The sequence below is a fragment of the Ambystoma mexicanum genome, chromosome 5q, assembly GCF_040938575.1.
Source record: "Ambystoma mexicanum isolate Mex_15411 chromosome 5q, UKY_AmexF1_1, whole genome shotgun sequence".
In the NCBI taxonomy this organism is placed as follows: Eukaryota; Metazoa; Chordata; class Amphibia; order Caudata; family Ambystomatidae; genus Ambystoma; species Ambystoma mexicanum.
Window position 1 is genome coordinate 126,203,462 of NC_090933.1, and position 22,893 is coordinate 126,226,354.

The following is a 22,893-nucleotide window of genomic DNA, read 5'->3' on the forward strand; positions in this document are numbered from 1 at the left end:
CCATAATAACTTACTAGAAATTCTTGATTCTATTAAAGACACGGAGGCGAACATTATCCCACCCTTCGAAGAAAAGCATGTTGTACTGCTTGAAAATGATGCTATTATTGTTCCAAGCTGTCAGTTTGATCTTTTATATTGTATAATAATATTAAGATGCTTTTCTTCCCACCCCCTTCTTGGGAACTAGGGTTGGTATATGCAAGAACTAACATATTCTATTTTTTCTTGACAGCTCCTGCAGACAAGTCCGCCTGACTTACACAGTAACAGACCCTTACCCGGCTGGGCGTGTTTAAAGTTTTTCATCGAAATCAGCAAGTTCGCAGCCTCGAAAGAGTAAGTTGGTTCTTATTCAGGACTGTTTATTGGGACACCTTTCCACTTATTGGAGGAACTGTATCATGTGACATTGGGGCCCTGATGAACTACGGGGCATCATGGGATTTGGAGTTTTTTCTCTTCCTTGTATTGTGAGGACTTTGTGTTTAAAGTTTTACTGGTTATGTATTTTTCTATGCACTTCCCACATGAGTTTTGTTACATGTAAGTGCGAAAATACCTTGCTGCTGAGCTTTCTTAAATAATTAATTAAAAGAAAGAGAAGCATAATGTTCGCCTCCGTGTCTTTAATAGAATCAAGAATTTCTAATAAGTTATTATGGAAAATCTTTATTACATAATGCAGTGACTCCAAAAACGTGCTCACCTTTTTAAATGAAAACAGCTCACACATATCAGGTGGACCAGGCCTGTGGGCATTTCCCTTTTGCCACATAGGCCGGTCCAGCATGCCCCTGGGTCAGTCTCTTAGTTCTCATGGAGGCACAGCCACTTTGAGATTCACCAATGCCAAAAACGGACATTGATGTGCGAGAGCTTGTGAAGCCAGGCCTAGGGGCCAAATCACAATGGCAGCACTTTAATGAGACCCCCGCATTAATTATTATCCTAACCCACCCCCCACATGGATTTGCATCAAAATGCAATGGAAACAATTCAAGGTATTTATTTATTTATTTGTTACATTTGCTAAACGCCCAAACCCTCAGGTATCACAGCGTTGTTACAGTCATTTTATAATGCAATTAATACGATTCCAAAGGCATCAATAAAAAATGAGGTACAAAAAAATGTACAAAGGTTAATGCATTTCATGGTCTCTTCCATTATTTACAGTTTCTGGTAGCTGTCTATCCTGTGGAGACATGTGGATGAATTTGTATTTGATGGAATCTTCCGTGCAGTAATGCACCTATACCCAAATACCTGTCTGTTGTTAGGCTACTCTAGCCCTCAGCTGAGAGGTAGCACTTCATATATTTTTATTATGTATCATGTTTGTTTTTGCTTAAAAACTTACATGATTCCAACTGATCATCGTGAACTTTTGTTGTGAATCTTGTCATGCATCAAACTTTGCAAGATATTTGAGGAGTTACCTCTAGCACTGTTATCAAGCAAACTGTAAGTTAACCATTTCACTGACAGTACTTCAATTATTTCCTACAGCGTTTGGAGGTATGTACACTTTTTAAGCCCAGTGTTAAAGATAGAAAAAGCATATTCATTTACCACCTATTCTCACAGAGCCCCCCCACTGCTCATTGTAACTTTCGATGCAACAGCTGCTTTGTGGCCCAGAGAAGAGCTTGCTGTAGTCACATACTCCATGGTTTTCAACTTTTCATGTTGTATTGTACGTACACTATATATGGGAATAATGACCCGTTCAAATAAATGCTGTCGTCTATGATTTATGCATTTTAGATATTGCATTGTAAGTACATGGAAATGTCTTGGCTGCCCACAGATGCTTGCTTGGAGAAGCCACCAAATCCCCATTTGTGAATTTACTGGCAACCGCAGCAACTTTGATGTCTTTGAGGGGCAGGGTAATGACTCCTTTCAGAGGACATCATCAGACACCAAATTGAAGGTGTTTGTCGTATAGCAGCTGGTGCCTCAGGGGAGGGGCATATTCTATGTTGTCTGGCCCACACCTGTTCACTAATTACTGGTTGCCACTCTTGTAACACTAGCTCACTCAATTTTCCTGGCCGGGACCAGGCCATCCACAAATAAATCCACGGCTCTAGGTCAACTGAACATTTTGTTTTAGGTGTGACCACATGGGTGTCATGATCGAGGGCTAATGTTCAGAAGGCCATGAGCATGCCTGGCTTCAAATTCATGTTTTCATAACTTGCCTGGTGAAAATCCTGGTTGTATACTAATTGACCTTTTCACAGTTGACCTTATTTAAAAGGTCAATTAGGACATATATGCAGGGGGGAAACCCCCCGCAATCCCCCGACCCAATCCGAAAACCCCCTGCACCCCCCCACCCAATCCCCTTATATTATTTATAATCAAAACCAGCCCAATACATATATAAAATAACTAAAATAATATAAAGGTCAATTGTGCAGAAGGTCAATTAGGACCACTATAATTAGGTCAATTGTGCAAAAGGTCAATTGTAAAAGGTCAATTTGGGTAATACCGAAAATCCTAACTTATCAGTTATATGTCCATTGTTTCTGGACATTGGATGATTTATGTTCCCAAAAACAAGTGACATTTTACTGGCTAAATAAAATAGCTTTCTGAGGGGAGACGGCAGTCAGGAAGACGTTACATGCTGAAATACACATGAACACCCACAAACACACACAAAATAGACACCCTAAGAGTGTGCCACATGTAGGAGCGGTTTGGCTTGCTGGGTCACCTGTCTGCGTTTCAACTCTCATATGGGGTGCACTTTACATCTGAGGATCTCGATATGAGTGCAAACTCGGCTAGGCGCCCTAACCGTTGTGTGGCCGCAGCTATTGTCAGCTGGAGCAGCACTACATGGAAGAGGGTCTAGGGTGTGGCATGGCGAGGAGGAGCATGAATTCTGAAGCCCAAACAGGGAGTCCCGGGAGGATAGCTCAGCGGCAACGTGCTTGCCTTGGAGACAAGATGGCACGTTCGATCCCCGGGTCTGCAATTAGAAACCTCTGGGTATTAAGCGCGTCATAAAATAAACTATCTGATCATATCATATCACGGGAGGGAGGGAGGTATGCAATAGCAAGGAGAGTTCCATATAGGAGGTTAGCTCAGCTAATGAATTGCTTGACTCATAGCTAAACACTTAAATCAGGAATAGAAATATGAAATTAATAAATGGGTGAGTTGGAGGAAAGTAAAGGCAGGTGGAATGAGAGAATAATTGAAGGAGAGACATAAAATGACATTCTGAGGGGTAGAGAGAGAAAGAGAAACGTAGGTAGAAAGACGGCACATAAGAGAGATTTAGAGAGAATGGCGGGGGGGCGGGGTAAATTGAGAAACTGAAACCTAGCCAGAGAAAAGGTTCATTCAGGGATACAAAGGAGAGAGAGAGAAATATGGGATCACATGCAGAGTACGAAAATAATTGATAGATTAGATCAGTGGTAAGAAGAGGCCAGAAGGCTAATATGCAAGTAGTCTACAGGATAAAGAGTAAAAGACCCACAAGGAGACACAATGCATTTAATGGTGAGATGTAATGGAGGGCTCAGGTGAATGGGCCTACAGGTTGTGGTGATGGCTCATCCCTTTCCAGGAGTCAAGCTCTGTCTCAACTGCTGTATATGCTTAGTTTGTGTCCCCTAATCTCCACCAACGTAGTCAAATGAAGGAATGGCCTCTTGAGTCAAGACTCTGGTTCCCAAGCATTTGGTCAACTTGGGACAGGAGCGGCCCTGGGACAGGCCCTTGCCCCTATCAACAGCCAATGTAGCAAAACGGGCCCAGGGGCCACCTCGAGGCAGGTCTATTTCTACACCACCTGCACATGGCCAACAGTGGTAGGACACACACACACACCAGTCACATTCCCAACCAACAAACCCCTCTCCTAAAACTTTGACAGGAGCCGTCCTCCCCTCTAAAGCAGGTCCCTTTTATACCACGATCACACATTGATATAGCAGTAGGATACTTCCAAAGCAACACCCCAGCCCAATGCCAACCCAAAGTAAAACAGGGTCCCATCATGTCCTGTGGTGCTCTGGCGGTGCTGCCTCGAGTGTACTGGTTCGGTGCGGTTGGGTGAAGGCAGCACTTCCGCTGCCCATGCTAAGCCGTTGTACGCATGATGGATGTTTACACAGTTTCCTGTGCTGTACTTGGAATATGTATGTTTGTGTGTCTGTGTGAGGGAAGATGTCATTTCTGCTGCCCATGCTTCACTTGTTTTATTCAAGAGGGATCCTTCCACGTCTGCTGCCTTTTCTGTACTTGTCCTATCACCTGCTTCCCCATCAGGAATGGAGAGCCGCAGACCCCCAATGCAAAGGCAAGAACGGGACTAGAAAAGCTTCCGCCCAATGAAATGGGACTTGCTGGCAGAGGCGTTGTAGGGGGGGCTCAGGGGGCTACAGCCCCGGGGCTTTTGGTTGCAGCCCTGGATAGAATCTCAGGGGCTACAACCAAAAGGCTAGCTAGCCCCAAGTTCTGACAGCCCTGACATTAGCGTAGGCCCGGATCTTTTCCAGAACTAGCAACACCCCTGCTTGCTGGCATGTATGGGAATGTTGTACTGTTGAAACATGTTCTTTTTGAGTGACCTTTATACTGCCCCACCAGGGCTCTACTAGCTTCATGCTACCACCTGTACCGCACTAAGCAACACTTTTGTAGTTGCTGGCTAGCGCCTCCCCTAAGAACTGAGAAATTGATGGATTCACTCATTGCAATGTAAGATATTTATTTTGGGATCACGTTAGCACTCAACATTGGTTCAGTGGTGGATGGTCCAAACACACATTATTACAACTCAGGCGGGCCTTGGCCCAAAATGTTTGAAGGCCACTCACATAGACTTAAGGCTAAAAAAAATCCAGGATAAATTCTGATCTAAAAAACAAAATTCATTGGCTAAACAGCAGACCGAATAGACAAATTATTCTGTCCACGTGACCAATAACAACTTCAAGGGACAGGGACCAATCATGAGTTAGGAAGCAGTTGTGCTGCATTTTCCGTATCCAATCTGTTTGCCACTGGAAGCGCCATTAAAACTGCCCAGGATGGGCAGGGAGTGCAGGATAGAAGAGGCCTGTTACCCGCAAGCCATTCCCTGTCTACACTGGAACAAACTGAAGGAGGGTGTTGGGGGGTGGGGGCTTTTCGGTGACAGGAGAAACAATGTCAGTAGCAGGAGCTCTCTAGGTGTGAAACCCTTGTCTGGAAACTTCACGTATTCGTGGGAACACTTCCAAAACATTGCCAATCCACCTGGGGGGCTCCCTTGGACAATATATTGCCATGGAGTTTCTGTATTTCACTCTATATGTTCTCTTTTACTCTGTGGTCTTTTGCCCTGTGTTTTAAATGAAATAGAATATGTATTTCATTGTTTTCCCATTTCCTCCCTGCAAAAAGTCATGGGCAACTGTGTTTTTCAGAAGTAAACACACAAATGCATGATTCGTTTGGAGCAGCAACATTACAAGGGATGTATTGCTCTATTTGCAGCAGAAATATTACAAGATACATTTGGGGCAGAAATATTGTAAAAAAAAACCTCACACTTTGCAAAGTCTAGAGTAAATTCTTCTTAGCTAAAGAGATCATGTACTTGCATGGCACACCACAAATAGACTTTACTCATATCAGACGACATGGCTCCTCATCAGCGATTTCTAAACAGCACAAAGGCCATTTTTCATGCATCGTGTATAAAATATGCAAAACATCTCTCCAACAGTCCTTTCTTTGCCAAGTGGCAGATGTTCTGAAACTCATGCTTTACAGGGCCTGAGGCATCGCTTCCTCTGAAGGGGAAGTTTGACCTTCACACCAATGACATTGTACACTTGATAAATGAATGTGTTCTCAGATTGCAGCTCTAGATCAGAACTACAGCCCTCATGTTATCTTGTAAAAATCGAGCAACACGGTAGGCTGTACTTGTTTTCCCCCTCTCTATCTCTGTGTGCTTTCACAGCCTCATATTTTTTGCCTGAAACATCTTCACTGAGTGGAAAGTCGGTAAATATTTGCCACATCAATAGCATGGCGTTCACTTCCTCCATTACAGAGAACCGCTGGCTAAAATAGGCAGTTGGAATATTGCTATTCTTTTTCCTTAATGCTTACAATGCTCAACATGATAAGTATTTCCGTTTCAGCTCCTGTGCTTGTGTTGCTAGTACACCAGAATGCACCACAAAGTGAACTGCTTTCCTGATCAACTTTGAGGCCTTTAAATCTGCTTTTAAGACACCATCAAGTAAATGGCAAGAGGCTCACACCGGGGAGGCCAGGAAAGGGTAATCCCCCTGGGATAGATCACCACACCTGCACTGCACCTGACAATACTACTGCAACTCACACGTCGGACCTGCCTGTCCACAACTACAGCCGTAGGTACTCACTAACTTTCATAATCTTAAACTGGCCGGCGTCTTGTATCTATCTAACTATATCTCTCCATGATCCTCGAATGGTAATGTTTATACGGCGTCATCTACAGTATTCATATTGTAATCACATGTATCCACGTATGACAAATGTCTGTACTGTTTCATTTACTGTACTACACACTGTATCCACATGTATGCACAAGCCTGCGACAGGCAATGTAACTAAGCTTTGAGAATCCTTGTTCTGCTGCGCCCAGCTACCCAAGGGCGTGGTGCGCATTATCAAATTAATAAACAAACAAATAAACCGCACAATCTTTGAAACTTGTAGAATCCTTGAAAATGCACACTTCTTTGATCCAATCCATCCCCAAATTGACAAGTATTATCTGGAGTAATGTTGCAACTGGAAATGGACTTCAACTTTCAACAACCTCTAGATCTGCCATTGCAGTATGGTGCAGCCACCCATTTTTAGAGGTCACAAAATGTGACCAGAAGAACTGCCCTGCTGGATCAGCAATGGTTTCTGAAATGTCTGTCATAAAGACATCTGGGAGGTATATTTGACACATTTGAGTGGACCTGGGTAATGTAAGGGCTGCTGGAACCCGACTGCTGAAAGGTTTACCAACTGGACCGGCTGCCTTATGCAAGCTAGATCCAGACTGCACTAAGGTGCACTAAGGTGCACGCAAATTCATGCACCACATCTTTTTTCTCGTTACGTTTTCTTTTCAAACGCATCAGTGTCTCCATAAGGAACATCTGGAAGACTACTTTCAAGCTTCGGCAGATCGTTAAACGTTAGGTTGGTCTTTGAACACACATGTTCAGTGATTCGGCTTGACGTCTTTTCATTTACTAGTGAAATTGTTACTTTGCAGGTCTTGCAAATTGACACCTGTATGTCCATTAAGATCTTCTAATGTAAAATTGTGGTTTTCTTGTGCATAATCCTCACAAGTCTTGGTTTTGTGGGGCATTGACCAGGACACGGAGAGCCTATTGGAATCAATACATACACAATAATATTTAACCTTCAGTAAGATATTGCATTAACGTTATCCTTTGAATTCAGTCCCAGTACATCAATCTATCCTGTAGAGGTAGCACTGCTCTCTCCTGATAGCGCATTACCACGCTATGATAACTTGCCCACTTTCTAATACATCGTGGGCAGAGCTGGCATGCAGTAAATATAGATAACAATCAAAATATAACAAGAGGCCAAGTGAAAAGGCCTAGAAATACTGGCCATTTACCTTGGGTGAATTTAGAAGTGTAAGTCCTCTTAAGTCCATCAACTGATATTCTGATTACTTGCTTGCAATCTTCTTAAAACCAATCTGAAATCTGCTTTTTTTTTGCTAAAAGAGAAGAAAGGGAGTAAGATGTCATCGCTGCATGGTAATACAGCATCCCAGTCCATCAAACAGGCCAACCCACTCACCACACACTGTTCCCTGCGTATAGTATATTAAACTAATCAGCTATCCTGTTATCTTTCTTGTATAGGTGGGGTAGGGCAGGCAGTACAGCCATCTTTAAAAGGTTCTTCACCATTAAGCAGCAATGTAAACCCCACAACAATATAGTCATTTTGCTACATACACCTCTAGCTCTAGTTGGTACAAATATTTAAGTTTGGGCTTTCAAGAACAACAGCAATCCAGCCTTTTAAAGTATACTTGCAACATATGCAAATCACAAGTTAAAGCAAGCTGACAATATATAGCAAACAACCTGACAATATATAAACCCCTCAGCCCCATCCAAAGACTTTGCCTGCTAGGATTCTGACATCTTCCAAACACCTCCAATTACTTCCTTAAGTACTACATTATTCCATCTGCTTATTTACACCTAGTTTTTCCCTATGTATTACTCTTTTTCCTCCATCACTTCGCAGTTTTTGACACCTCAAGGATGTGTGAGGTGCTATGTGGCAAAAGGAATGTGGGGCCTCTATTTTGCTTATGTACTGACATCACCGCAAGTGACATCCCTGAAAGCAACATCAATATTTGATACTGAGGGTCATCATGGGAACTTACATAACAAAAAAAAGATGCCATGAGTATACCACTAAAGAAATACATGCATTTTTTTCGTTTAATAGCGTACACTGTGTGACAACGTCCCATACCTGGCTTTGGGGACTAACAGTGAGATGTCAAAGGGGTTGTGTACCCCCAGAGTGGGTGAACCCTGGAGCTGTGGGAAGTATACAGGGGATCCCCAAACAAACCACACTGGGTCCCCACAGTAAGGCATCCAATACACCAATAGACCCCATTGATAGCCATTGTAATGGGGTTATCTATAAATCCCAAGGGGGCATTAAGAGGACCACTGACACCCCCACCCTGACCTATGCCCACACAGTAGGAGGTTAACAATAACCTCTTGAAGACCCCTTTAACTGAGTATTGGTGGTGAGTTCTCCCATACCTTTAGCCAGACTCAAACACCCAGCTTATGAAATAAATCCTTCTCCTTTCAGGAAACAAAGTGGCAACATTTCACAGTCACCACTGAGTGGAGAAATACATTTCTTTCTTCCACATTTCCTATTAGGATCCTACCCATGTAAGCCAAGGAAGCCCCATGGATACACATGTGCATGTACATGAGAAAAAGAAAATATACAAATCCCATTCTCCTGAGAACATCATGGCAGTTACAAAGCTGCAGATTGCCTGCTACGAAGGAGTTACATTTTCGCTGCATAGCTTCACAAGTTGACCAGAGGGATTTTCGGATTGTTAATTTGCATGTTGTGAATGCAGAGAGATCCACGTGGGAAACAAGGAATGGAACAAGGAGGCATGGGGTGGGGGGGGAGGAAGTAGATCTCATGAAGTTCCAGTGCACCTCTAAAATCTAAGATGTTGGCAGCCTTTAATGTAAACATAGGCCAAACTTCGTTCAGCCCTTATGACCCTAAGTACATTGCTCAATTACAGAATAGCTTAGCCTATTCAGCCCAAGTGCAATCATGTCCCTAAGTACTACCCCGGGAAAGGGAGGCCACACTATGCAAAGCAACCAGTGCAGTCCCATAGTGTGCAGCGTTGAGTGAGGAGCATGGAGGAGAGAATTGGAGGATGGTAGAGGAGAGTTTTATCAGAGGTGAAGGATGGTTGGCATGTGGAGGAATACCTATTGCAGAAGTTGTAAGCTTTCGGAAGAGGTACACTGGTGGAGAAGGAGTATCACCTGAAGAGAGTGGCTATCAGAAAGAGAATTGTTGGGAGGAGGAGGTCGGTCAAAATCCAGAGAGGTGGGTAAAATCAGAAAGTTGTTGGCTACAGGCAATATGACAAGGAAAACGAGCGACTGGTGTTTTGAAGACTAGGACCTACAAGTAATAAATGAGAGAGAGGAGCGAGAGAAGTAACAGAGAAGGTGTCTGATAGAGAACGGTCTATAGAGGTGATCTCCAGGATGGAGAAAGTGCCCCAGAAGAGTAGGCCTAAAGAGATTATTATGAAGAGGGAGTTGGGGCAGCTAGTGTTACTCACCGGTGGGATGAGTGCGAGGAACCAGGAAGCATCCAAACCCAGAATTTTGCTTGAAGGAGCTTAAGTAGGGCCTCTACCTAAGCCTCCTCTCTGCGAGGGAAAATAGACCTTCAAAATGATATGACCACTTGCTGTAGTTAACCAGACAAGGGGACTGATCACCCAGAAGGGCGGAGAGAAGTTGTACCGCCACGAACCAGGCTGAAAAGAAAAGAACAACAAGTAAGTAATACAAAAGGTAACGGTTGTCCCTTATAAGCCTTACTAACTGAGGAGTACCTGGGTTCTTGTTTTCCTCCCCCCGTAGGATAGATGAAGGAATTAACCCGGGAATCACCTAAGAGCAGGACAAGATTTAGTATCTAACTGGTTTAAATAATTACACAAACAAAAAGGTGGGTAGGATCTTACCAGTGGGAATTGACTTAGTACTTGAAATGTTAGAACACAACGACAGGGAGAAAATAAGAAAAAGGTAAGGTTAGTAGGGTTCTACTACCCGGGCGGCACGAGGGTCGCGCTAGATTCGGGATGGTGCACTGCTGCAGAGCGTCCTGAAAATGCACAAACCCAATGTTCCGTTTAACACCAAAAGTCTTCCCACTGATGGAAAAAGATTAAGGACGATGACAGTCGGGATGGTATTTCCAGGTGAATGGGTTTTAAGGAGGTAAATTCTGGCAGGATACAGAGCAACCAGTCGGAATGATGACTCTTGAGACAGGTAGGTCAAAAACAGGCAAGGTCTGGTACACTGGCTGACAGGAACTATAACAGAACGTGCAGAAGAGGAGTCCAGGAGGAAAGCAGGATTTTCGGTACACGGGAAGGCAGATCAGAAGGTGAGGGAATTCCAAATAGAAGGTCCAGTAAACAATCCGAGTCGAAAACCGTAAGAACCACAAGCAGATAGCAATCGAAGAAGGAACTTCTAATTACCGGTAGTAGCTGTAAACAGAAGCAGCGTCTTGGCCGTCTCCAGGAACTAAATAATGGAGAAAGGCGGGGCTAGCCAATGTGAGGCTCTTCCGGTGAACTACCGTACGGAAGCAGGTTTCCTGGGGGGTGTAGTCTCCGAGCCGCTAACTTCCACGGCAACTTCCATCGTGCATAAAACGACGCGGTTTGATGCCGAATCCTTTTGGGGAGCGCTATAAATTTCCTACTGCCTCTGGTAGTAGATTTGGAAACCCGAAGCGCCAGCGGCGTAAGTGACCGGGTTTTGCTGATAGCCGGGGATGAACGCCGACTCATAACAGTATCCTCCCCCAAAGGCGGCGGCAACCCCCTGCGGGCATGGAAGCGGCGCAGAAGAACAGGCGAGTGGATATTGCCCAAGGGCTCCCAAGACCTGTCCTCAGGCCCGTATCCCTTCCAGTCGACCAAATAAAAGGGTCGACCCCTACGGAGTTGAAAGTCCAAAATATCAGCCACTTCATATTCATCCTCGCCATCCACGCGAACAGCACAAGGCCGAGTTGGAAGACGCGTGGTAAGAAGGCACGGTTTGATGAGGCTGACGTGAAATACGGGATGTATCTTCCATGAAGGCGGCAAAGAAAGACGCATTGCCACTGGATTTAACACCTCCGTAATGGAGAAAGGACCCACAAACTTTGGTAGAAGCATACGTTTGCCCGGAATACGTAGATTACATGTAGACAGCCAGACTTTTGAGCCTACTTTGTATTCTGGAGCTGTAAGCCGATGTCGATCAGCGTACTTTTTAGCCCTCTCCTGTGCAAGTAGAAGGTGGGATCGAACTTCCCTACGGACTGAATCCAGGTCCCGTACACAAGCCTGAGCAGCCGGGTTGTCAATGGGGAGCGCCGGGTCTAAAGGCAATGAACGTGGATGGAAACCATATAAGGCAAAAAACGGCGATACCCCTGAGGCACAATGTACCGAGTTATTGTAGGCGAACTCGGCAGGAGCAAGCGTTTTTAGCCAGGTAGACTGGAATTGGAGACATAAACATCGGAGGAATTGTTCCAGTGTGGCGTTTGTCCTCTCAGTCTGTCCATCGGTTTGTGGATGGTAGGCAGAACTGAAACGATCATCGATGTTTAGTGAAGAAGTCAAAGCCCTCCAAAAGCGGGACGTAAACTGAGGACCACGGTCCGATACAATGATAGAGGGAAGTCCAAAGAAACGAAAGACATGTTTGAGAAACAATGAAGCCAGGACAGGGGACGAAGGCAAGCTAGCACAAGGAAAGAACAAAGCCATCTTGGAGAAGTAATCAATAATAACCCAAACGGTATCATAACCGTCGAGAGGAGGTAGGTCCACGATGAAGTCCATGGAAACCATGTACCAAGGTTTATGCGGTACTGGAAGGGGATGCAAAAGACCTACAGGCTTGGATCTAGAAACCTTGCATTGGGCACACACTGAGCAAGACTTCGCATAGTCGATGACATCCCTAGACATCGAAGGCCACCAGGCCCAACGGCGTAATGACTCCAACGTCTTTTGCTGTCCTGGATGGGCTGCCATCAACGAATCGTGTGACCAAGTTAAAGCTCGAAGTCGTGCTTCACCAGGAGGAATGAAGAGACGACCCTGGATATAAGGCAGATCCTGAACAATGTCGAGATTCAACGATTCGCATTCCTCCTTGTTTGAGGTCACCCAAGATGATATAAGGGCACGGAGCGAAGGTTGAGGAGTGCAAGCACAAACCACCCTTTCAGGCAACAACAAGGGACGATCAGATTTAGAAATACAAGAACTGTGAGGTAATCTTGACAGAGCGTCGGCACATGCATTGAGGCGAGCCGGTCGATATGTGATGACAAAGTTGAACTGGGAGAAGAAAAGATGCCAACGAGCTTGTCGGGCTGTAAGGCATTTCATGGATTTGAATGCAAGGAGACTGCGGTGATCTGAATAAACAACAACCTGGTGACGGGCCCCCAACAGATGATGACGCCATTCCGCAAAGGCATCCCTGATAGCTAACAATTCACGCTCTGTGATGGGATAATTGCGTTCATACGGGGTCAATTTCCTGGAAAAATATGCCACAGGATGGATTTCTCCCGAATCAGGACACTCCTGCGACAGAACCGCCCCAATAGCTGAACCGGAGGCGTCCGCCTCTACAAAGAAAGGGAGGAGAGGGTCCGGGTGTTGCAGTACCGGGGCCGTCGAAAAGGCGGTCTTCAGGATTTCAAAGGCTTGTTGTGCCTCAGGATTCCAAGCAAATGGTTTTTTGGAGCTGGTGAGTGCCGTTAAAGGAGAAGAGATCGACGAAAATGAATGGATGAAACGTCGATAGAAGTTGGAAAACCCCAAGAAAGACTGAAGTGCCTTGACTGATGTAGGAACGGGCCATTCCAGAATCGCTTTGACTTTAGATTGACTCATACGAATGCCACGATTGGTCAAGTCATAGCCAAGGAACTCAACCTCCGGAGAATTAAATACACATTTCTCTGCCTTGACGTACAGGTGGTTCTCCCTTAACCTCTGTAACACAAGACGCACGTGTATAAAGTGTTCCTTCATGGAGGATGAGTAAATAAGAATATCATCTAGATAAATTACAACAAATTGATCCAGATAATCATGGAAAATGTCATTCATGAAAGCCTGAAAGGTGGCCGGGGCATTGCAGAGTCCAAATGGCATTACTAAGTATTCGAACAGACCGTAACGTGTCTTGAAGGCAGTTTTCCACTCGTCCCCGGCTCTAATCCGGACGAGATTATAGGCCCCCCTGAGGTCAAGTTTAGTAAATACCACTGACGAACCAAGTTGATCCAGAAGCACTGATATCAACGGAAGAGGATATTGATTTTTAACTGTAATAGCATTCAATGCCCTGTAATCTATACAAGGGCGCAGGTCCCCCTCCTTTTTAGGGACAAAAAACAACGGTGATGCAGCCGGGGACTTTGAGGTTCGAATAAAGCCTGTGGCCAGGGCTTTATCGATATATTCTTTCAATACCTTGTCTTCTGGTATAGTAAGTGAATAGACCCTTCCGGTTGGTATTTTGGTCCCTGGTATTAGGTCTATCGGGCAGTCGTAGGGCCTATGAGGCGGCAATTGATCTGCCCTACCCTTGTCGAACACGTCCCGAAAGGATTCGTATTCAAGGGGAATACCTGTACTAGGATCCCGAATAATGGCGCCTATGAGAGACACGGAAGCCACAAGAGCCTGGCAAGAAGAATCAGGGCAGACATATGTGTCCAGAAAGCAGTTCTCATTGCACTCCGGAGAAGGAAAACGAACACTCTTCTTTACCCAATCAATAGCAGGATTGTGGTGTTGTAACCACGGAATTCCCAATATGACTTGATATTGCGGAGCTTTGATTAGATCAAACGAGATTGATTCTACATGACCATCTTCGGTTTTCATGCTAACAAGAGTGGTGTTTTGTGTGACCAAACCGGATACCAAGGTTGTGCCGTCCACAGTATGGACCCTCTCAGGTTGAGCCTTTGGTAGAAATGAGACATGGTTCTTTGTAGCATAGTCGAAATCCATATAATTCCCCGTAGCTCCTGAGTCTATAATAGCCAAAGAGGAAAATGTGGCGTCATCGGCAGTGGTAAAGGACACAGGTAGACTAACAGGAGCGGATAAGGAACTCTGTGAGCCCAAAGAAGACACTCCCGGCGTAGGGACTCTATCTACCGCCGGGATTTGGCGTTTCCCGCCTTTTTAACGGGTCTTTTAGGACAATCTTTCAGATGGTGTTCCGAAGACCCACAATACATGCATAAGTTATGCGAACGTCTGTATTCCCGTTGTGCCTGAGTCAAGGGACCCCTCACGGCCCCTATCTGCATGGGTTCGGGATTTGAAACAGAAGGAGGAGCTAAATCTGCCGGAGTGGGTGTAGGGATGGCTGTTTTACGTTCTCCTCTTCTTTCAGACCTTCTAGCATCTATTTGTAAGACTAAGTCTAACAATTCACCAAAAGAGGTTGGGACAACCGGTACTGTGGCTAGGATATCTTTTAATTCTTCAGATAACCCCTGATAGAATACAGCTGATTTCTTTTCTTCGGGCCAGTCTGTCTCCGCAGCCAGCTGATTGAATCTGGTAAGAAAAGAAAAAAGAGAAGAATTGCCTTGTCGTAGACCCAGCAGCTCCAGATCCGAGGCTTGGGATTTATAACGATTGTCAAAGACCCTATTCATGGCCAATATGAGTTCGTCACAGTCATAAAGAACATAACTGTTGGACTCAAGCAAAGGGTTGGCCCATGCAGCCGCTGTACCTCCTAGATGTGAAAGAATAAAGGCTGCCTTGGTTGTGGAGTTTGGAAAGGCGGTGGGCCGACACAGAAAGTGCAATTTGCATTGGTTTATAAAGGTTCGATATTGTTTCGGATCTCCAGTAAACCTTTCCGGGGGGGCCAACGGGAATTGCGTGGCCATCAAAACCGGTGTCGCAGAAAACCCTGAGGCTGAAGCTGAAGGTAGACCAGAACCTGAGGCGGTTGCGCCTTCCATGTCTACTCCGAGTGTCTGGGGATTTTGAATATTCCGTAAGCTGTCGATCCTTTGATGCATGGCGTCATGGGCCAATGTCATGTCTGATCGTAACTCAGACACTAAACGAAACAAAGCAGCCAAAGGATCCGCTTCTTCCATGGCTTCTGTTTTTGTTACTCACCGGTGGGATGAGTGCGAGGAACCAGGAAGCATCCAAACCCAGAATTTTGCTTGAAGGAGCTTAAGTAGGGCCTCTACCTAAGCCTCCTCTCTGCGAGGGAAAATAGACCTTCAAAATGATATGACCACTTGCTGTAGTTAACCAGACAAGGGGACTGATCACCCAGAAGGGCGGAGAGAAGTTGTACCGCCACGAACCAGGCTGAAAAGAAAAGAACAACAAGTAAGTAATACAAAAGGTAACGGTTGTCCCTTATAAGCCTTACTAACTGAGGAGTACCTGGGTTCTTGTTTTCCTCCCCCCGTAGGATAGATGAAGGAATTAACCCGGGAATCACCTAAGAGCAGGACAAGATTTAGTATCTAACTGGTTTAAATAATTACACAAACAAAAAGGTGGGTAGGATCTTACCAGTGGGAATTGACTTAGTACTTGAAATGTTAGAACACAACGACAGGGAGAAAATAAGAAAAAGGTAAGGTTAGTAGGGTTCTACTACCCGGGCGGCACGAGGGTCGCGCTAGATTCGGGATGGTGCACTGCTGCAGAGCGTCCTGAAAATGCACAAACCCAATGTTCCGTTTAACACCAAAAGTCTTCCCACTGATGGAAAAAGATTAAGGACGATGACAGTCGGGATGGTATTTCCAGGTGAATGGGTTTTAAGGAGGTAAATTCTGGCAGGATACAGAGCAACCAGTCGGAATGATGACTCTTGAGACAGGTAGGTCAAAAACAGGCAAGGTCTGGTACACTGGCTGACAGGAACTATAACAGAACGTGCAGAAGAGGAGTCCAGGAGGAAAGCAGGATTTTCGGTACACGGGAAGGCAGATCAGAAGGTGAGGGAATTCCAAATAGAAGGTCCAGTAAACAATCCGAGTCGAAAACCGTAAGAACCACAAGCAGATAGCAATCGAAGAAGGAACTTCTAATTACCGGTAGTAGCTGTAAACAGAAGCAGCGTCTTGGCCGTCTCCAGGAACTAAATAATGGAGAAAGGCGGGGCTAGCCAATGTGAGGCTCTTCCGGTGAACTACCGTACGGAAGCAGGTTTCCTGGGGGGTGTAGTCTCCGAGCCGCTAACTTCCACGGCAACTTCCATCGTGCATAAAACGACGCGGTTTGATGCCGAATCCTTTTGGGGAGCGCTATAAATTTCCTACTGCCTCTGGTAGTAGATTTGGAAACCCGAAGCGCCAGCGGCGTAAGTGACCGGGTTTTGCTGATAGCCGGGGATGAACGCCGACTCATAACAGCTAGTGAGCAGTTAAGAGGAGGTGGTAGAAGGTAAACGTTAAACTAAGAAGCCTGGAAGAAGGAAGCTGTTACTATCTGGAGAGGAGTGTTGCAGGGAAGGTGGAAGGGAGAAGTGTTTGAGGTTTAGAAGGAACATCGCCTGACATAGTTGAAAAAAGGCTGGTAGCCTAGAGGGACAGATACTGTCACACAGCCTAAGAGGGGCAGAGGAGGACCCCTTTATTGACTACTATCAAAATAGGACGATTCCACTGGGCCAGGACACAGGCCCAGGGCATGTACTAGAGCTTATTGGAGAAATGAGACGCGTCATCTCACTGGAGGTATTGAGGGTTATGTCAGTCACAGTAAGCTTGAGACCAAGACCCTAGCGAAGTGAGCTGGTCGTGGGACCAAGACTCAAAAGAGAATGCCACAAAACATGTTGGAGAGTAGATATGTGTGGGGCAAAATCTACCAATGCTTGAAGCCGTTCCAGGAGAACATTTGGCTTTGCCAGACCCTGTACACCATTGATGCTGTGGATCCTGATGGCTGATTGAAGAGGGGTAAGGAACTTCAAACCCCACACCCCAAACTCAAAGACAGAGATATTTCTCTGGATTACAAACTAAGGCCAGAATGTGCTGACAAACAACAGATGTTTGTGAACACCTTTTACTTGGATACAATATGATTCAGGTGACTTACGGTCTATTTTTTGTAGGTTATCTAATAAACCCTGTTTTTGAGAATCACATCCTTTAGTGGGCCTCTTCATGCTTTTCACTCAGGACCCCCTGTAGAATGTTCCCAGGATCACGCAAATTAGTTAAATAGTGAAGACAGAGTTGGAACCCTTTGCGCAATTATGGCACTTGAGCAAATATATGCATAGCTTTGCTTGCCACAAATAGGTATTACTGTTTGGCTTTCCAGAGCTAAAACAGTACTGTTTTATCCAGAGGACTTGATAATTGCACAAGTCAAATATTAAATGAAACATGTAAGGAAATAGTATGACCGTAGTTATGTTTTATCACTCAGGATGGGGAAATAATGTGTGCTTTCAAAATCTCCATGGTTTCAAAATTGAGTTTCACAATAGCTCAGCTGGTTCAACGCTCGCTGCTGTGATCTGAGTGTGATCTGCAGGTCGCAGGTTCGAAACCCGGCAAGACCGACTCAGCCTTTCATCCTTCTGAGGTCGATAAATGAGTACCAATTTTAGTTGGGTGATATTGTTTGTAAATATGTGCTCTGTAAAGCTCTTTGGATTAAGGCGCTATATAAATAACACATCATTATCATTAAGATAACAACAAAACAAGCAGTGTCATAAGGGGCAAGAATGGTTACTAGGACAAGGACATTGAGCTAGATCAGCATATGTCATGAATGGGACAGCTAGTACACTTTTATAATATGATATGGTTAAGTGGTTTCATGTCGTTTCATCGTGGGATTTTTTTCGCTAGGTTTTTTACCGCACATTTTTTAATGGAAAAACCCATCAAATTGGTTTCCCCCCAGGGAAGGAGTCGGGGAATAGGCCATAGTGGTAGTGTTGCAGCACTGAGAGGAGGAAGTGACCCATAAGGGAAGGAAGGGAATAATAATAGATTATTATGAGGTGAGAGCTTTCACAGATAGCAGGATTTTAAGATGAGGATGTTGTAGATAAAAGTTTAACTGAGGTGACTGGAAAAAGCAGTTGTTTAATATCTGGAGAGGAGTGTTGTGAGGAGGATGGGAGGGAGAAGGAAGGAGTGTTTGAAGAGGCAAAGGAACATCACCTGACGTAGAGGAATGGAAAGTGGTAGGCTGAAGGGAGATATGTTGTCACACAGCCTAAGATGGTGGGTGGAGGACTGGCAATCAGAGTAAGAAGGTTCCATTAGGCCAAGTCAGGCCCATAAAAGATTCTAGAGGTGGCATGAGTAATGAGACAGTGCAGCCTTGCTGTGGGTCAGGAGGGTTACATCAGGTGTAATGACATGGGGAGTGTTCCGGGAACCAAGAGCAGCAAAGCCATCAAGGATCCAAGACCCAACCCGGTAGGCTAAAATAAGTGGCACAGTGGGTACATGTGGGACACATTCTACCATTGTTTGGAGCTGATCCAGGAGAACTTGACACTCTGCCAGACCTGGTACGCCTGTGACTCTGTGGATTCTGATGGTAGGCTGAAGAGGATTCAGGAAGTCCAAAATCACCAACCCAAAAACAAAGACAAGAGCATTCCACTGAATTGTGGATTGAGGCCTGGACATGTCCACAACTGTAGTAAGCACTGCTTATCTAAGAATCACATCCTTGAGTTGGCCTCTCAGTGCTTCTCACTCGAGACCTCCTGTCAAACTGGGAAATTATGGACTTTTAGGACCTTCCCAGTTTTACAGATAAAGCACAGTGAGAGTGATTGATTTGCTTAGGATAGCACACTTTAGTTAAATAGTGAAGCTGGAACCTTTTCTGCAATAATGGCACTTGAGCACATATATTCATAGCTTTGCTTGCTAGGAATATGTATTAATGCTTGGATTTCAAGGTCTAAAATTATACTTCTGTATACAGAGGACTTGAAAAGTACAGGTCACATATAAACCAAACATGCAAGCCAAGAGCATAACCGTAGTTGTATTTTATCTGTCAGGATGAGGAAACACTTGGAGCATAACAAATCTCCTGGATTCTAAAACTAGGTTTCTAAAATTTAAAGACAACAAAGATCAAGCAGTGTCCTAAGGGGGCAGAGCAGTTGATAGAACAAAGACATTGAGCTAGATCAGGGTATGTTATGAATGAGTCAGCTAGTGCACGTTTGTAACCCTTTTTGGGCAAATGACAAGAGCTAAAGTTCACTAGGAAAAAGCATGGTGGTTTCCTGTTTTTGATTGGATTTGACTCTCTTTATTTTTCAACGTTCAGATCTAGGGTACGATCAGTTGCCTTTCTTTTTCGTATGAGGTACATAGCCACTTTCATTGGGTAGTGACAGCAATGCACCTTTTACGCAACTGTTATAATCATGAAAGATGTAAGATGAGTATACATTACTTCAAGGATGTCACTTGGGGTCGCCCTTGCTACCCCTGTCAGGGTGAAGTCTGGAACGGGGCATGCAGTGCAAGAAAAATGCACTCAGGAGGGGTTGGAGCTGACCATGACATGTGGCACGTGTCACATGCCATGTTCAACTCCAACCCTTTCTCCTCCGGCTTCCTCGCTGCTCATATGCAGGAACCACGAGGCTCTCCCAGCTTCCTGGTTCCTGTTTGTGAGCAGCACCGTGTCACAGGTTTCCCCCTTTCTCACCTGTTTTCGCTGCTTGATGGACTCTTTAGGAAGAGTTTTCTTCTATACGGTATGGGTCTTGTACAAGCCCGCTCGGCCGTCTTCGGCTTCCAGTGTTCGTTCAGCTTCAATGTCCGGGATCAATAGGAAACTCCAGGAAGTCCAGGATAAGGAGAAGTGCACTCGGAGGCGGGTGCACGGAATCAGGGAATAAGGCTGAATAAGAAGGAAAAAGGATAGTAGGGGAAAGCGGAGGATCTGGGAACCAGGAAACAACAGAGTTCCGCGAAGGCGAACTATGTAGCACACGTCTAGCCACAGCTAACAGTAGCGTTGAGACGCGCGGGCTAGTTCATCCTTGATGTCTTCATTTAATCCTCTTCGAAAGAGAGTGAAGCAGGCTTCAGAGGACCAGTCCGCTTCTTTAGCCAATTGCTTCAATCGTGTTTCATACGTGAGCATGTCCTGGGAGCCCTGCTGGAAATCGAGTAAACGTTCCTGAGCACTATAGACCTGTTTTGGGCAGTCAAACATGGTCTTAAGGGCTTGAATGAATCCGTCATAATCATCCAGGAGGGCATCTCCGGCATTAACTAATGGTGTGGCCCAGGTTAATGCATTCCCGGAAAGGTGCGAAATAATAAAGCCCACCTTAGCCCTGGGGGTAGAGAAATAATAGGGCTTAAAAGTAAAGTGGACCAAACAGGAATCAAGGAATCCACGAAGGTTTTTTGCTGTCCCATCATATTTGTCTACAATGTCGCCCAATAGTACACTTTCCTTCGTGGCAGAGTCGCGGGATAAGACTAATTGTTTTAACGCGGCATTCTCTGCCTTTAGGTTTTGTACTTCGGCCGCGCATAAGATCTTGAATGGCCGCCTCCATGTCTGTATCGACTTCAATTAGGTAACGTCTCAATCTGTCACAGGTTTCCCCCTTTCTCACCTGTTTTCGCTGCTTGATGGACTCTTTAGGAGGAGTTTTCTTCCGTACGGTACGGGTCTTGTACAAGCCTGCTCGGCCGTCTTCGGCTTCCAGTGTTCGTTCAGCTTCAATGTCCGGGATCAATAGGAAACTCCAGGAAGTCCAGGATAAGGAGAAGGGCCGCGGTGTGTGGCTAATTTATAGATAGTGCTGCATCAGACGTGAAGGCTGGTAAGCAGCTTTCTGTGTTTACTGCCATGTTGGAAGTACAACAGAGTGTTAGCCCCGACGCGTCAAGGACCAAGAGGCCCAGAAGGGGCGTGTCCGATGGTTCATGACACACCGAGGAGTGGAGGGTGGCCTGGAGTGATGGACCGAAGCTGGAAAAACAGGTAAGAAGGTTTTTTTTTTTTAATGTGAGGTGTATTTTGCATATGTAAAGAGCGTGCCAAATGTATGTACATGCTATGGGTCAGTGAGTAGTGAGTGAATGAGATTAAATGTGATAGTGTGTGTGTTTGAATGTTCTGGGTGGGTCGGTGAGTGCCTGTGTAGAGAATGTAGTGAGAGTCGATTTAATAGAAGGTGTATGAGTGAGAGACTGGCGGTTGAATGAGGATGAATGTGATAGTGTGTTTCAATGTTCTGGATGGGTACGTGTCTGTGTAGAGAAGGCAGTGAGAGTGGACGCGAGAGAAGGTGTACGGGTCAGCGAGTGGTGAGTGAATAAGTAGGAATGTTATAGTGGGTGTTTGAATGTTCTGGGAGGGTGAGTGCGTTCCTGTGTCAAGAATGCAGTGCAAGTGGGCGTGAGAGGGTTATGAGTCAGTGAATGGTAGGTGACTGAGTAGGAATGTGAGAGTATGTGTGTGTGTGTGTGTAAATGTTCTAGGTGGGTAGGGGCCAGTGTAAGTGTATGTGAGAGAAGGTATTTGGGTGAGTGACAGGTGGGTGAATGGGTATGAATGTGAATGTTCTGGGTGGGTGGTGTGAGAAACCCCAGGGTATTCTCACATCTTTTTCCCCTGGATCCTCTGCTCAGGTGGCAAGGGTACGGCCATCGCCTTTCGATCGAGACCTTGGGGGTGTACCAGTCCGGGAGGATCACCTGGGTGGAGGGACCTTGGGAATTGGGAGTGGGATGTCCATGGGTGAGATGCTGTTTTCCCCTTTCCCTAATTAACAAACATCCTATTCTTCCCCAACTCTAGTGGGATATTGTGAATCTTAACCTGTATCCCACTCCCCAATTTTGAAAACCAGGTATGAAGACTGCACATAGGAACCAATGTACCATTGATCCCTATGGTCAGTCTCCTTCTTTTCCCATTAACGAAGACAGGCAAAGTCAGGCTTCCCTTTTCAGCCGCCCACACCTGAAACTGGTTTAAACCTCCCTACCAGTATAAAAAGCAGAGCACAGGAACACACTCAGAGCAAGCTGGGGATGTTGGATGGTGCAGACAAGCCAGGGGGAGACCAATCAAGCTGGAGAGAACTTGGAAGGCCTGGAGGAGGAAGAACTGCCCATACACTGGACCTGTGCGTGCAAGGGAGGCTGCAGTGTGGAGTGGGAGCTGTGCCTCCAGGGAGCCAAACCACGGGCAGCTGGGGTTGCCTGTTGCACCCACATCAGAGCTCCTCCCCTGGGTGAAACTGGAGAGCCCAGGGCTTTGAGGGGCAGGTGGTAGGGCCCTGAGCTCAGTCAAACACCCCCTTGTGCTCCTGTTGCTCCCGAATTGCGAAAATGCTGTTTTCCTGGAGCTGGTGAAATTGGAACAAAATACAAGGAACTGCATTCGGGGACTGGAAGTCCAAAACAATTTCTTTTTGAAATCTGAGAGGTGCCTGAGGCCGG

The 22,893-nt window shown here is 45.5% G+C and overlaps 1 protein-coding gene across 1 annotated transcript in view; it reads right to left on the reverse strand.

The window, feature by feature from the left end:
• Window positions 1-22,893, reverse strand: part of KCNG2 (potassium voltage-gated channel modifier subfamily G member 2) — a 1,266,507-nt gene that overhangs the window by 1,018,479 nt on the left and 225,135 nt on the right. The window contains exon 2 of the mRNA XM_069620646.1: window positions 7,673-7,777. The gene's annotated coding sequence lies outside the window, so the exon portion shown is untranslated. The remainder of the gene's footprint in view (window positions 1-7,672; window positions 7,778-22,893) is intronic.